The sequence below is a fragment of the Pinus tabuliformis genome, chromosome Q (genome assembly GCF_031772625.1).
Source record: "Pinus tabuliformis cultivar Carrire ecotype Pingquan chromosome Q, CPIR1, whole genome shotgun sequence".
Lineage (NCBI taxonomy): Eukaryota > Viridiplantae > Streptophyta > Pinopsida > Pinales > Pinaceae > Pinus > Pinus tabuliformis.
Genome location: NC_142296.1, coordinates 283805275 through 283818746, shown reverse-complemented (window position 1 = coordinate 283818746; position 13472 = coordinate 283805275). Strand labels below are relative to the sequence as shown.

Here is a 13472-nt window from a genome sequence, read left to right as displayed (position 1 = left end):
ATAGAATATGCCTATGATTACAAAATATGTTGACGATTTTATGATTTAGAGGGAATTAGTTAAACAAATAGTTTGTATAATTCATTCTCTTTAAAGATGATCACTTTAGAAGCCTATAGGAGTAAATTGAAACACAACTATTCCTACTTGTTTATCTTTGTAAAAATTAAGAATATGAAGAAAGAACACAGTAAATGAAAACTAGAAAACTTAGAGGGAATACAAAATGTATGAATCAAAACTCAGAATCCTTTGCTTTTGTATTAATTATTCAAAAAAGCAAAGTACATTTAATGCTTACAAATGTTTCTTTCAATGGAGCAACTCTTAATAACTCATGGAAGGGAGTTATTTATACAATCTTAGAGCTAATAAAATATCTTAAAGAAATCTACAAAAATAGATCAATAAAAAATCAAGAACATAAACTGATAGTCGATCTATCACTATTTTGGTGTTGAGTTGTTGATGACTGTTCCTGGAAAAGCTGAAAACAGTTGAACTGTTGATGACTATTCCCTAAAATATTGAATGTTGTTTGATCCTCCTTTCAGTCAAGTAAATCAGTTAAATGTTCCCAACGTTTCTTACCTGGGAAAGATAACTTAGTTACCCTTTGGTAAACTTCATCCATTTCTGTATATTTAGTAAAAGTGGGTTTTACTGAAAATTTATGTTTGATTTCATTTAGGATGAAAAAGGTATCTCTAAGTGCATTCAACACAACCCTTGGTGTTGTTACACCTCTTATATTTGAAACTGAAGTTGCATTGGTAGCTACCTCTGTAATCTTTCAAACATAATTTTCAATGGCCATTAATTTGTCGTTTATCACAAGTGTAGAGGGCAAAACCTTGTTGGTAAAGGGTTCTAACTTGCTAAAAAATCATTGAACTATGACATTAACGATCTTTCATTTTTCCTCTAACTAAAGAATAAGGTTCTTCTTTGTAATGATCTTCTTAACTTCCAGTATGGTTGTTGTCCTGTCATTTATACCTAATTCTTCAAGCTCATAGCTGTCTTTAGAACTTAGAAACTTGATTACCTCAGTGGCAACTCTAGCATGTCCTTAATTTCCTTGGAGATAGTTTCAATTGCTTCCTGAGATTTCTCCAATAAGTCTTTTCCTGTGAGGAAAATTTTTCCAACTTGAGTTGTGACTGTGTATTGGCTAAAGTGACATACAACTTTGACAAACTCATGGCCGTGTGGGTTAAACTGGAAAAAATCATTTGGCCAGTCCGCTTGTGCATCTCAATTTGGTCAATTAGATGTACATCTTTTACATTAAACTAAAAGGAGGTTTTATTATGATAATGTATAGGAGTCCTGGGCTATGGAATTTGAGGTTGTAAGAAATCCATATGCATCTTACCATTTTCAGAGTCAAATACTGAAATAAGTCTAGGTTTGGAACTGGAAGATTGTTTCCAGAATTGAGTATAGGCGTTCAACTTCAATTCCTCATTCTTCTTCTTAATTTCATTGAAGACATAAAATATATCATCTTCTTTGTCCTTCTGACTGGTTCCACTGGTATGAGTAACCTCTTGTTCCTCAGAAGTAGTGGAATGAGTGGGGGACTGAGTAGATTTTCCACCAAACTATGTAAAAAGAAAAGCCCCTCCAAGTCCATCAAATGTTGTTCTATGTGGCTCATTTTTTGCACTAACCTTCACAGAGATCCTAGGTCTCTTCTTTCTATGTACAATTCTAAAGCACTGGCTTGATGCTTCAATTGTAGGGGATGAATGTGCTTCCCTTCCTCGTTTAGCTATCTTTTCCTGTGCAAGTGGAGTTTGTACATTTGAAGTAGAGATTGCCTGTACTTCATCTTCTTAAAGGGTGCTCTCCTTCCATTCTGACTAGTTTTTGTACTACTCTATTTCAGGCTTGGCTGTGTGGTGGTATGCAGTAAACTTATTTTGAACCCTGATTTTTGAAATTACTCCCATTGGGTAATAATACCAAGTGAAGCTGAGACCAAACTTCATTTCCTTCAATAACATGTCTACTACTTCTCCTGATGCTCTAGTGTTATAGATGAAAGGACCAACTTGAGCCTTTAACTTGAATTGTGATTTCTTCTTTGCAGCTACAAAATGTACTTAATCTACATGTAACCTCTACCTAATATATTCCAATGCAAAAGTTCTGATAGGGAGGTACTTAGGAAGTTTGTAGGGTGGAATCTCATAGCCATAGACTCTGATTTCTATATAGTTTTGGTAAAGATACCAATCTCCTATTGTGGCTTGATCAACCAGCTACAATACTTTCACAATTTCATCACTAATTCTTGTTACTCGAGTGTTGCTCATAAGATTAATAGCTGGATGAAAAAACAATTCTATGAACTTTTTATATGTAAATTATTCCTTCTCCTTCATTCCAATAGAAGTCCAAAATATCACTAATTGTCGATTTCCTTCTTCATCTAACTTCTGCAAGGTGAAAAACTTGTCTCCCTGAAAATATATAAAAGGATATACAAGTAGTGAAGCATACTTGAATGCTTCTTTAGTATTAAACTGGAAAAAAATTTCATGGATGGCCTCAGCTACAAATTGGCTAAAATTATAGAGAACAGTGGGTTTGGGATCAATATAAAAGATAGACAAGTAACCTATGATGGCATCATTTACATATTGATCAGAATTGTAACCAAGTAGATAAGAAAGAATAGTGGTAATTTTCTTGGTTTTGTCCGGGAACATGGATGAATCATAGGGAGGGTTTCTTTTAGGTAGAGGGCTATCTACAATTAGGAAAATTTCAAGAGTTTAAGATCTTTTAGTGAAATCTAGCTTTTGATAGGCTTCTATCAGGCTTCATGAGAAAAAGGATGGGTTGGTGCAACAGTTGGGGCCTGCAACATCTGTTCAATAGATTTATCATTGATCAAATAGAGGATTTCTCCTGTAGGTGAAATTATAGCTCTTTGACTAGGATCATACGATTCATGGAATTTCCTAATAAATCTAGGTGCTCTTTGTATTTGAGGGAAAATTTAGTGAGGAAGGTGGGAGTCCCAAAGTCCTATTTCATTTGTTCGATCAACTAGCTTATCCTCCATCCAGCATTAGATTTTATATAAATCAAATTGACAGGAAGACTCGATGATTTTACAGTCTTTGTCGACCATGGTAGTATGATGGAAGTCAACCTGTGAATGAGTGAGGGGATTTGGGATTCCTGCAATTTCCTTTCCCTTAGGAGGAATTCTGTTAAGTGAATTGCAAGCTAAACTTGACGGAAATGGGAAGAATTGGTCTGAAACACAGTAATAACAAAAAAACAATATAACTGAAAATGGATTAGGTGGACCTGGATGTCGGCTTGGTTCTGAACAGAATTGAAAATTCAGTTGAATGATGAATCTGTCATTTTGACTACAAGCTTCAAATATCCAGCAAATTATGAGAATGCATTGTGTAACAGTTTTTGTGAAAAATATTATAATGAAAAACATGGAGTGGGTCCATTAATCAATGGTTAAATTGTCATTAATTCTCCAATGGGGCTTATTAACAGATCAATGGAATATTGATGTATGAGCGGGAATGGGGAATTAAATGAATAACAGAAAAATAGGTGGCAGCTGATTGGACGGAGGAAGTGACATGGGGCAGACGTGGATGATGATGCAAGAGTGGCAGTAAACGGTCAAATGAAAACCGCGTTCGGGAGTAAGTGCAGGTGGTAAGTTGTTTCGGGATTTTAAGTCCCAAAAGACTAGGATGGAGGAAAAGCAGTTTTGAAGGCGGTTTTCGAAATTTCTGACTCCGTACCCCCTCGCCGATAAACTTTAGTTGATAGAGGAGGGCTGAGGAGCGAGGTAGACCTGTCAAATCTCAGGGGAGTGTGTGGGATGAAAAATATGTGAATGAGTTTTAATGTGACAGGGCAGAAAGCAATGGTGGGGTCCAGAGTTATAGCGGATGTGACATGCGAAGGGTATGGGGTATGGCGAATGAATGAATAAAGTTCGAATATCACAAATAACATTGATATTTACAATTTATGGTTAATTAAAACCAATCAACATATACACACGTATTCTATGTTCCGACTTAGGATGAAAATCCTATTATGCTCCAATTTCATTTCTCTACCTACCCTTACTTTCCTAACATTTTTTCAATCTTAGTCACCCAAGTGCATTTAGACTAGCAACTCAACATTTTCCTTTTAATTTTTAATCTACTTCTATCCGCTTATTGCTTCCATTGGCTCAGATTAAACTATTGAGCCAATTTTATTTCCTAATTATTGACAAACAATTTAAATCAAATCCAATCATGATTAAACTATACAATTGGATTGTATGAACTAGTGTGGAATTTAAACAAACTACACACAACTTTTTATTTGGAAAACTAAACTTTGGCTAAGAGTAGTGGCATTTGGATTTGCAACACTTTCAGAATTTATTATTTTTTCCTTTTTCTCTAATCTAACATTTTTTATTTTTGCCTTCCTTTTTTAGGGCATCTATTCTAACATTTTATTTGATATGGACTTATTCATCAAAATATCCCTAACATCTTTTCATTCAATATTGTTTTTGTCCATAGCCTAACTTAACATTTTTTGGAATGATTTTCATTTTTTGACTAATTGATGCTAACTTATCAAAACCAAAAATGCTATAGCAGGCCCATTCAGCCAAGTGGGGCCAAGTTTTAGAATAATAGTGTTGGGTCCTTGTCTACTATCTCGTAATATAATAGAAAGAAAATAATACTAAATATACTTAGGTTGTTGGAAACTAAATAAAATAGAAGAAATACATTTTAGTGTTGTATATAGCTTTGCTTCTAGCCACTAAATCCTATGCTATTAGACCAACATAAATAAAATTTATAAACTAAACCTCATAGAGAGGGGGACCTACGATTCTTCATGTTATTCATCTATTTCAAGGAAATCGGATTGTGGGGGTCTTCTCCAGCCTCATGATCTTCCATTTTTATCTCATCCTTAGATTTTGGAGCAAGATCTGAACCCTTGAGGCCTTTCGACAAGTAGTATTCATCATTGAATTGTTGCCGCTTTCCCTTGATACCATTCAACAAGTGGTTCATCTTTGAGGGTGAATCCATGTGACATGCTATCATTTCTTTGGCATTCTATTATAGATCTATGGTCGAAGAGGGGTTGTTCTTCTTGTTTCTTGAAAACTCTACATTGGGGATGATGTTAGCCAAGTCCTTTTCTATATGCTTGTTGTTGGTAGCACATTTTTGTCCATTAACCTTCTCCTCCAGTTTTATAAGATTATGAACTTCATTGTACTTGTGCTAGTTATTGAAACTTTTTGAAATACAATGAAACTCACCTTTTTGCATTTGGTTCTAGATCTTTCAACAAAAGACTCTTGAATGCTTATCTTTAGTGAATTTATATTTGTAAATTCTTTGACATAAACATATCTTAGAATCTAAAATAAATGAAGCTTTTCAATATTTTATTTTCAATTATTAAGTTATATGTTGCATGTTTTGTAAATGTTGAATTTAATATATTTCTTATTTTATATTCAAAAAAATTATAAGTTTTTTATATAAATATATTTGAATTTAATGGTGAATTTTATTGAATTTTTGTATGGGGTGTTTCTTTTTTAATTTTATGTTCAAACATGATCACAGACCAGGTGACTATTATTCTGGGGAGTTGTACAAGGTGAAGTGTGCTACTAATTATAATGTTGACTACTCTTCCATATCTCTTTTCTGTTGGATATTTATGAGTCAATCCAGTGGTATCATGGGTTTAGTGCAATAGCATTAAGCCATAGTCAAAAGAGTATTCAATTTTCCTAGCCACTTTTACTTTATCAAAAATCCATTCTGGATCATTCAACCTGAGTAATTAGTGATATTCTCATTATATACATGAAAACCTTGAATATGGGGTGTAACTCTTACAACAACCTTGGGATTTCACCATTTTCTAATGCATGCTAATTTATGGAATCTATCTGATCAAACATCATTTATATGAAAATATTGGTTGAGTAGCATCGTTGAGATTTCACCATTTTTTGATGCATGGTATTGGGTGGAACTCCTCTTATCAATAACCATTTATATGAAAGTCTTGGTTGAGTTTTATTCATGTGTCTCCAATGGATTCTGGAAAGGGAAGGAGGAGCCTAATGGCATAAATTCAACTATCTTTTTGTCGCATAAGGTTTGTAATTTGGTTTCCAACATTCTCTTGTGTGGATATATTCACATGACTATTCTGGAATATTTCAACAATATGAGAAATAAACCAATATCCAAATTTAAAGAAAAAAATATCATTCATCCAAAAAAGAAGCTTTCAAGACCTTGCCAAATTTGAGAATACAACACCCTAGAGTCAGGGTAATGAGAATGTGGATTCCTTTCAAAGATTGCTTGTTTAGAATTTCTATCTATATATGCATCTAGGCATTTATGTTAGTTCAATCCTAACAAAAAGAGATCATGCTTAGAAAATCCACGAGATTTAAGCAGATATGTGCTATGAAATATTTGATTGGCTTAAAGGAACTGCACTACAAATGTATTGATCAAGACAAACAAACAATGGTTTAGAAGGTGGAACTCATATTGGAATTGGTCAAGGGTAAGACTGGACTAGAACCATCTAGCAAACTAGTTTACTAAAAATACATAAAGGATGAAAATTGTCATATAAACCACATATTCATGTAGAACAATGTAAATGAAAACTATTATAAACCAATTATGCAAAGTTTTCTCATTTTTATTACTATATGTTGTATAGCATGTAAAGGTAAATGTAACAAAATGGCATCGAGTGAAATACATATTTGAAACAAAATACATAAAAGTCAAGGCTCTAAATGGTGTCTCGAGTCCAAACAAAATCTTGCTACTGGCTAAAACCTACAATCAATAACTAGATACCAATGATTGTTATGATTAATATCTTTTTGAATCAAATATCTTCACACTACAACTGTGTAGATGTTGATCATTCACAGTTAATTAAATATTAAGGTGTGAGGAAAATAGGGGGCTTTATTATACAATTTTCACTTAGGGTTTGGAGGGATTTGTTGCCTCTTTGTAATTTCCCTTTTTATCTGCACTGGTGGGTATCGACTGGTTCAGTTTGGGAATCATATGTTTCAACCAATGTTGCAAACATATTGATTTTATTACGTAGAAATCATGAAATCATGATTTTTTGGCCTAGCCGAAGTTTACCGATTTTTACCGATATTGTCTCAATTTTTAGATTTTTTTGGTTTTTTGGACCCTTATCAATTTTCTCAATTATTTGCATACTGAATCAACATCTAGCCCAATCAATTTTAGGGTTGAATTTATTGGTTCCAGTTTAGCTAGCTTTTAAGACATTGGAAACATGTGAAGGCAATCTTCACTAATATAATAAATTAAGAAAAAAGAGAAAAATGTAAGTTGTTGTTGAGATTTGTGTATTGGAAATCTAAGATATTCTCTTGATCATCACCGTATTTCTACTCATTGTTCTTTACTTTCATTACCTGGTATTGTCAAAAGGACATCATGTGGCTGGAATTGGAAAAAAAGATTCTAGTATTTCAGACCAAGTCTACTGATATTGTGTCATTATTAAAGAAAATTGACTCTATTTCTATTATAATTACTGTGGGAGTTAAAGTGAGATAAGCCTTGTATAGAACTTATTAAAATTGGTCAAGGGATTAAGATCTTGTAGTAAGTAATATGTTAATATCCCCTCTACTTGTATATGATCATGCCTTTTATATTTCTCCCTTTTTAGTAGCTTTTGCACTATGACCTACAGTTTTGAGTTTCATTGACCTACTTTTTTTTTCATTAAAGGATAAATTAAATGCATCTGATCTTATTTGTGTTACTCTGTCTAGCAATTCTGCCACTATTGTATCTTAAAAATTACTGCCAGTTGTTACTCAGTTGTCATTTCCATGCCTCAGAATGTTTTATACTTTCAATATAAATGTGAACAGAGTAAGACTAAACAACTTTACTTTAAATTACCAATGGATATTACTACCATTTAGCACCCACTCTATACATAACTACACTCTAAATTTCAGCTTACTTAGCCATCTCATAAATTCTAGCACCTGTAAGTTCCAATGGCTATAGATCAAGTAATAGGTCCTCACTTAAAAAAATTACAAATGACTGAAGCATTCAACTTTGGAATTAGAACATATATAGTCAGGAAGTGACTGAAATGATATTTTATTAATTATGTACTAGTAACTACCTAAACCCGAGTCTAAAAGTAATAGTAATATATAAATTTTACAAAATAGTTACTGTCAATTACAAGGTACATAGCTTGTTATTTTAATTTTAGTTGGAAAGTGCGTTGTGCATCTAGGATCAATTGTCTATATGGTGTTATGCAACCAAAAATGATACATTCTTGTTGAATTGTCTCTGACCAGAAAATCAATTCTCATACTAATCAGTTTTGTATAGCTTCAAGTCATGCTGAATTCAATAATCATTTTCAAGGTTCTTAGAGTTATCATTATTTCTTAGCAACAAAATCATGCAACCCAACTCACCATCTCCCACATAATTCAAGGCATACTTAACTATGCCTTTCAAGTATCCACATGCTTAACAAGTTTATAATTAGTATGCTTGAGTTTAACCATGAATATAGTCAAAGTATTCACTGTAAAACATATGTTAGGCCTCGTATTCATGAGATACATCATGGAACCAATAAACTACATATCAAAAAAATATTCTACCAATTGTGATGCTAAATTAAAAAAGAATTTCAGATTTGGAACCACACCAGTAGCCAAGGGTTTACAATCCAACATAAAAAATCTCTTCAAAATCTCTTCTATGTATTTCCCATGTCCAAGGAATACCTTACTTATTCACTGAAAAACCTATAGACCTAGAAAGTAATGGATGAGAAATATGTTCTTCATAATAAATTCACTAGATAACTTGTTCTTGCATCGTGCATGGGCTTCTGAAAATTTCCTGTAAGGATCATATCATCTACATATAGGACCAAGACAAGGAAAATAGATTTATCATATAAATCATAAAGGTTATAAGCTAATATACTCTTACTGAAACCCAAACCTAGAGAGTACTCATCAACCCATGAGTATTGTGCATGTGTTACTTGCTTCAACCTATAAAGGACCTTTTCAACCTTTGAATTGATTAAGGTACACTTCATCTTCAATCAGGTCATTTAGGAAAGAAGTCTTTAGAAGGTGATTGTCTTGTCTAAAAGTGGTTATGATATGTGATATCTAAGGGTAGAGATAACATGTAGAAAATATTTTTATGGTGTTGGTATGATGTTATCACAAAGGGTGTTGGGCCTCCAAAGAAGAGTGTTTTTGTTTCATATTTTTGTGCATGCTTTAGGTTGAAAATATCACACTCTACTTTGATCTAGAATCTATAGCAAGGGTAATATTACACCTATTCACAATGCTTTATTTCTAGGCTCAATTTCATCAAATTTTGTTGGAAATCAAAATTGGACACTTTTGGGTCTTTTCTCCTAGTCTAAATTGTTGTTGATTAATTATTAAGCTTTCCTTTCTTTCATCTAAACCTTTTTCATTAACAAGCCTAAAACAAACCTTTCGTTTTTCGATTTTCATCTATCCTTCAAAGCTAACTCATCAGTATGTGTCATCATTATGCACGAGAGGCTTATGAGCAGAAATATCATCATCAATGAGCATAAATGGGCCTAGTTATATAAGGTAGAAGTTATCACTTCCCATCATGGCAACTTTGCATCGTGTCACAGGACAACCAATTTTTGACTTGAGTGATAAAAACTATTTCTATCTCTTTGATATGGAGTCATTTTACACAAAAAAAAGATTGAACATGTGCATCCTAGTTATTATGAAGTCTATGCCCATAAAATTGTTGTTTCAATATTTGTTCATCTATTTTTTTTTCTCTTTTCATAATTTTTATTGCTGCAATCAAGTTCATAAGTTTACTGACATGTCTATTTTAACAACAGGAGGACCAAAGTTTGAGCCTTTGAACCGAGATATGGAGAAGGGTGATGAAGACTGGAATGAATTCAATGATATTAATAAGCTTATTATCTACTCTCCACTTCGAACAAAGTATAGAATTGCATTTCCTCATCTCTACAACAACATGCCTAGGAAAGTTAAGCTTTCTGTATATCACAGTCCTATGGTGATGTACATAAAAACTGAAGATCCAAATTTACTAGCATTATATTTTGATCATGTGGTTCATCCAATTTATTTTCATAAGATGAATCACCATGAGATGAAAACTTATGAGGAGGAGGGTGATGATGTTTGTTTTGTATAGAAGGTGTGGAACCTTTGTTTCATGATAGACAACTTTACGTAGATACAACAAACTATTGGTATTTCATTGTTGTTTTCTCCACGCCCATTCAATATGTGATTAGGTCATATGCAATGAGCAAAAGATATACCTCTTGTTTCTAATTGGTACAAGGAACACTGGTATGCATTTTTTTGATGCATGACACATATTCATGTTCTTTAGTTGTGTTTTACATGTGCCATGGATTTGATTCCTTGAATGTTTCACGTCATGCAATCCTCCCACATACCCAATGAAGGTTTGTGTGAGATTTCAAAAGCTCCTAAAATGTTGTGTTAAATGAAATTCATCACATACAACCAAAGGATCAAAATAAGAAATAATTGTTTTGTTCCCTACAAGCTACCAAATTTTTCCAGACAACAGAGCTAGATTGGTCAGAGGCTAGGACTCAAATTTGCAAAAAAAGGTTACTATATGATGAATCTTCTTGTTCACCAAAATAAATTGAATTGTTTTCGTGTTGAATACAATTTTAATTTGAATCACGTGAAGACACTCACAACAAAGGAGCGTAAGAAGTCATTTTTTGGAAATTATTTCCATTTATGTCATGAAATTTTGCAACTAAAAAAACTAGTTGTTGATACAAATATCCAGTTTCGACTAGGAAGTGTATATTCTTTGTAGTTGGAGAATGGATTACAATATACATTTTAACATGTCGGGAAATTGAATGGTATGTATCGTTACAAGTATCGGTTTATGCAGAAAATAAGAATGTGTAAGAATCTAAAGTGTTTGATTTATTATTGCTTTAACATTACGCCTGTTGGGAAAGGACCTCAATGTGGATTTTGAACTCCAGTGTGGGGAGTATGGTTTTTTTTCCTAGATGGTATAGTACCCCTACTAGAAAGGTGGCCTGGAAACTTTCTTGCATGACAGTTTGAAGTTAATCATTCAACGTGAGTGGAAAACACTATGACAAAAAAAAAGGGTTGAAATTCATTTTAATTTGGAGCTTAGAGCAGTTTTCATGCATGATGTTCATGATGCAATTCTAGGTGATTTTTTTGTCTTCAAGTATAACTGGCAAGAAAGGGATGTTTCTGTTGTTTGGAATTTATCAATTAGATTGAAATCACTTAGATGTTGATGTAAATAGGCTTGAGTTAATCTATTCTATATATGTTCAGCCCTTGATGAGCATGCTATTTCTCCTCTTCCTAGATCATTTTCTAATGATTAACTTAGTTGTTTACTTTGAAGTTTCTACACCCCTGTTTTTCCCTCCGTTTTGTTTTAGTGTTATGCAATTTCCGAGTCTCTTAGTGATTGTATTATATAATTGTTGGCATATTTTGTCATATTGTGACAAAGAGCATCAAGCAGAACAAATGCCACACCAGTTTGCAAAATTTGAGTTAAGCGTGGCACTATTGGGAGAAAATCCCCTCAAAGGTTCACGTGGTAATAGAGCTTTCAATTAAGCATGACAAATTCGACAATTTTCTTTACTTATGTTCTTTGTGATATCTAAAGTTTATAAATAATGTTACTGCTTTGGTACTCCATATGCCTAGCCTACCAGTGCCAATTGAGAATATGGTTCTTCATTATGTAAAATTAAAAGAAGACTTGTCGACTAATGTTTCCCATTATGATCATGAACGTATAGGGTGTTAGGGACCTATAATTTTTATAGGGTCACTTTATTATAGCCGATGATTATTATATTCGAAATGTTGTAAATAATATTTCATCCTCCAAATTATTTCCAAGAAGGGGTCAAAAAGATAAAATGCTATTAATTTTACATGAAATCCTAATATTTGAGTTCATTTTGTCTCTATCCAAAGTTAAGAGGCCTTATGTATTATAACCAAAGTTTTCCGCTCATGTCATAAGGGTCAAAAATAACAAAAGGATTTTGTCAGTTGTGGTTAAGTCCCATGCACCATCTAGCCTCCTCGTCGTCACTCTGTGATATCAATGGCCATCAGGTTTTTTCATCCCCCCGTTGCCATACTACCTTTATTGGTGGGGGAGGGTTCTGAAAATTTTTTCTCCTCCCCACCAGACCCACTCTACATGTCATCACCTCGCCATTTCAGACCCCCCCACCCTTCACAACCCACTTACCGCTTTGACTCCCCTCTGAAAACCACCAACCTCCTCACCATGTCCCTCCTCATCCTAAATTCCTATTCTTCCACCTAATCATATTTCCTCCAAAACTGTGTCTCCACATTATTCCCCACCTCCATGTCATATGTTTGTTTCATGGCCAAGTAAAACTATGTTTTTTCCCTATACAACATAGTACTTTCAAACATGGTTTACAAACAACTGAGAATGTATTTTCAAATAATCAAAGTGGTTTTTGTTGCTAACATACTAATGCAAAAAATTCTCTCTTGATTTTGTAATAGCTATTATGGTTTGGGAAATTCGGAGGAATATTTGCAGGTATACTTTCCTGATTTTTATATTTTCCATCAGTGTTTTCAAATGCGGTTTCTGAGCAAGTGGAAATGAATTTTTGAAAAATGAAATATTTTTTGTTGACAACATCATAATGTACAAAAATCTCTCTCAATTTTCTAATAGCTATTATGGTTTGGGATATACAAAAGTATTACAGGACCCTATTTTTCAGAATTTCTGGATGAAAAATCTCAAAAGACAGTTAGTGACTTGGATGCCACCTCATCAAATAACAATTGCTATCAAATTTGAATTGCTCTTCTTTGTCACTAGCAATCCATAAGGATAGTTCCAACTAGATTCATTAGTTTTGAATGTCCTATATTTTAGCTCTATTTGTGTAATACAGTTTGAGATATTTGTAAACAAATCTTGATATTTTTTCAAGATATTTTAGTTTAGAATTTTTAGAAATACTTCATCATTTGAAGTAAGAGATGTTGATTGTTCAATATAATTTCCTTTGCAAATTATAGTTTCTAGTTGCTGGAAGCATTAATAATACAAGAACATTCTTCACAGGATTCATGTGGTGTACGGATTGGTGATGTTTTTCTTTTGTTCATGTGTTTAATCATTGTCTTTTTTCTATATAATTTCTTAAAAGCTTAATTACATAACAAAAATTGTGACGAAAGGATATGT

At 33.1% G+C, this 13472-nt stretch overlaps 1 pseudogene; it reads left to right on the top strand.

The window, feature by feature from the left end:
• The first annotated feature begins 9728 nt into the window (after window positions 1-9728).
• Window positions 9729-11496, top strand: LOC149219346 (pre-mRNA-processing-splicing factor 8A pseudogene; annotated as a pseudogene).
• The last annotated feature ends 1976 nt before the right edge of the window (window positions 11497-13472 follow it).